This window comes from Cynocephalus volans, chromosome 4, assembly GCF_027409185.1.
Source record: "Cynocephalus volans isolate mCynVol1 chromosome 4, mCynVol1.pri, whole genome shotgun sequence".
Classification (NCBI taxonomy): domain Eukaryota; kingdom Metazoa; phylum Chordata; class Mammalia; order Dermoptera; family Cynocephalidae; genus Cynocephalus; species Cynocephalus volans.
The window spans coordinates 22,717,830-22,721,607 of NC_084463.1; positions in this window are offsets into that span (position 1 = coordinate 22,717,830).

Sequence of the window (3,778 nt, forward strand, 5' to 3'; positions counted from 1 at the left end):
TTTTGTTATATGTTTTCATTTGCTTTCAGAAAATGATTTATATTCTGTCCAGCAGTGTAAAACATATTCATGTCTGGCAATATGATAATCAAAAGTTAAATGGTTTCTTGTTTTCTTAATTTTCATTTCTGAAATTACAAATGATATTGAATATTATTTGATATGCACTAGCCATTTACATTTATTTTGTAAATTACGTGCAACGTCTTTTGTTTATTTTTTAATTGGAGAGTTAACTTTGTTCTATTTTATATAAAAGAGCTTTTGGTATATTGAGGAGACAAACTATTTTTCTGCTATATTTATTACAAATATTTTTTCCCATTAAGTCATTTATCTTTTTTTTTATGGTTTTGATTTACCAAACATTTACTTTTGTATGCAGTCAAATCTCTCAGTCTTGTCCTGTTTTGTGACAGATGTCATAGTTAGGAAAGCTTTCTCCACCGTTAGATTATATAAATATTTGTAAATATCATTAATATAATAGTGATCTTGGGATAAAAGAGACCTTCAAAATGCACAGATATTGGGTGGAATTCCAGCTCTGCCATTAACTAACTGTAACAGATTATATTTTTCAAAGATGGCTGCAACAATATGTACCATTTCACAATCTTCGGCAACCTTGCCACTCCTCTCCAACCAAAAGGTAGAATCTGGCCAGGCTGTGACTCATTCATAACCAATAGAACGTAAGAGAGGAATGACGCATGGCTTCCAAGGCTATGCCATGAAATGTGATGCAACTTCTACCTCTTCAGCTAACACACTTGCCTTTAGAGACCTAAAGAAGCCTGGGACCCTCGTGCTGTGAAGGGACTCAGGCCACATAGAGGTCCATATGCAAGAGCACTGACCAACAGCCCCAAGTGACGTCATGACTTACACCAACACCAACTGCAAAGACATGCGAGTGGGGACACCTCAAAAGGATTTCAGGTTCCAGCTCTGGAATCACCTCCAGCCATCGAGTCTTCCTTGTGTAGGCCCTAGACATCATGGAGCAGAGACAAGCCTCCCCACTGCATGCTTTCTGAATTCCTGACTCAAAGTACTAGTGAACTCAATAATTTGTTATGCAGCAATAGTAACTGAAAAACTTATGTGATACTTGTCAATTTTCCTAGCCAGTCTTCTTCAGGTTTCTCATCTATGAAGTTGTCTTACAATAATAGCTATATATAGGAAGTTGTGAAGGTTATATGAGATCATATATAAAAGTGCTTAGCATGTGCCTAGCATATACAAAAGTTCAAACAAAGGTAGTCACAACAATATTAAAAGACAAGTTTTTCTTTGTTACATTTAAATCTTTAAAACCTGTGAAATGTATTTCATTTTAATGTGTAAGGTTGTGTAAATTATTTACTAGTTAATTTCAAATTAATGGATTGTTGGCCAATTAATGTTCATTTAAAAGATACATGAAAACAAATGTCTTGCATAACTATATGCACGTAAGAAAGATAAGCATAAGCATATTAGAGATTAGATTCCTGGTGTTATATCACGTGGTTACAAAAATTCTTACTTAGGTCTTACTCTGTTCATTTGCTCAAGTTGAAAAATGAAACTGAGAAGAACATCTTAAGATGGAGTAAAGCAAAATAAAAATATTCTGTAAGATTACAGCAACTTTATCTACACTGTAAGGAAGCCTAATAAAAAAGATTCTCCTCATTCATGAGGAGTTAGTTTAGACACTACACACACTATCACTCAGAAGTCCCAAAACATAACTGTTTTCATTTTCTAACCTGGCCCCATCTTGTTTTAAAGCTCCCTTTCCAGTGACACAAAGCACTTGGACTTGCCAGCTTTAAATTTAGAGTGGAAATAAAGGAAGCAAGGGAAGGTAGGGAGAAACATCAACAAAGGTGTCAGCTCAGCAGGAGCCCAGCTTGCACTGAATCCCATGGAAAAGCTATGGAGCACTAACTGTGCCACAGACTTGTTCTCACCTTGATGCAAGCGGCCAGCCATTTATTGGCTGAGGTCTGTTTTCAAGTTGGAGCTGAGCATCCAGGCAAGGCAGGTCTTATTTGGCAAAGAGCAAATCTCCAGAGATGTAAATAAATGAATTATCATAAGCCAATACTCAATGCTGCTGATCAGCAAAGATGTTTTGGGCAGGCACCAAAATCGAGTCAAAATCATCCACTGTATAAAGTAAAATTCAATACTCTGGTGCTGAAAATGCCCATGTTCACCCTTGAAACAAACTTGAACAAGAAGGGAGTTCTAGTTATAAAATCTTTCACTTTGTTAAAAACTTTGGCTTTGTTAAACATTGACTCAGAAATACTTTTAAAGTTTATTTTGAAACACAAAACTAAATGATTCGGGGTTTTTTTTCTTCCTCTAGACTGATTTCTACCATCCCCACGATTCAATGGGTGAGAAAGCTCATAACTCAAACTCAAAATGTTTGTGTGACATTGGCTTTTCCAACCTGCTTGTCTATTTTGAAACATCCTGAGTCTGTAAAATCCAACTTGAGAATTTCTCATGAAGTGTTACATTCTCAGACACAAAGACAGACTACTCATGTAGAGGGGTGGTTGGTTCATTGTAAAAATTTTATGAGCATAATAAGAGAAAATTTCATGGAAATCCAGGACCAGGAACTGCAGTAGGCCTCATAAGGAGAGAACTGCCAGGGTTACTCCGTATCCAAGGAAGCTTTGCCATGTTGGCCACAGATGTCCTGCTCGACACTACTCAGTTTCTCTCTGGCTATCTGTTTCACTCAGTATCTGCCTGCTTCCCTTCCCACCACTATTACCTTTCTGCTATCTCACACATTCTGCTTATATGTAACTTCAGCTTACACCAGGCACATTTTTACTCCAGCACTACCTCATGATACCTGTATATATTCTATTACCTTCAACTACCATTCCACCGTTCTCATTATTAGCATTTTTCTCATTCCCATCAGAAAAAAAACTGACTGGCCATCCTTGAACAAAGCCTCTATTCCCAATCCAATCACCTAGTTCAATCATGTGTCCAAGGCTACCTGGTCAACCGGGGCCAATTCTGCATACACAGAATTGTCTCTCAAATCTCAGTTCCCACAAGCTGAAATATCCTCAATTTTTTCTTGACAAAGAGAATCCCAACTCAGAGGAGTGGGTGTAGATAAGGATAGAGTATAGTCACAGAGTTATCAGTACAACCTTGGGATTATTTAGGAGATGATAAATGACCAAGTCTGAGTTTATTTGTGGCAGTACCATCATAAAGAAACCAACCCCCATTCCTGCTAGACGTGAACAACAGGGATGTGCAGATTTGGTCTAGTGCTCCATCATTAATGAGACAGCTTCCCTTCACTGTTTTTCCTTACATCTGCTTCTCTTCACTACCAGCTGCCTTTCTCACTCTACCATTGGTAGAAGAGGAGAGCAAAATACAGGTTTTGTTTATCATAGTCTCCACTGATTCTCTGTATATCTATAGTATTGGTTGTAATGTCTCCTTTTTCATTTCTGATTTTTAATATTTGGGTCTTCTCTCTTGTTTTTTTTTTTTTTTTTTTTTTTTTTTAGTTAGCCTAGCTAATGGTTTGTCTATTTTGCTTATCTTCTCAAAAAACCAACTTTTCATTTCGTTGATTTTTGGATCATTTTTTGGGTCTCTATTCATTTAGTTCTGCTTTGATCTTACTTCTTTCTTTCCATCTACTAATTTTGGGATTGGATTGTTTTTGTCTTTCTCGTTCTTTGATATATAGCATTAGATTGTTTATTTGAAATCTTTCTATTCTTTT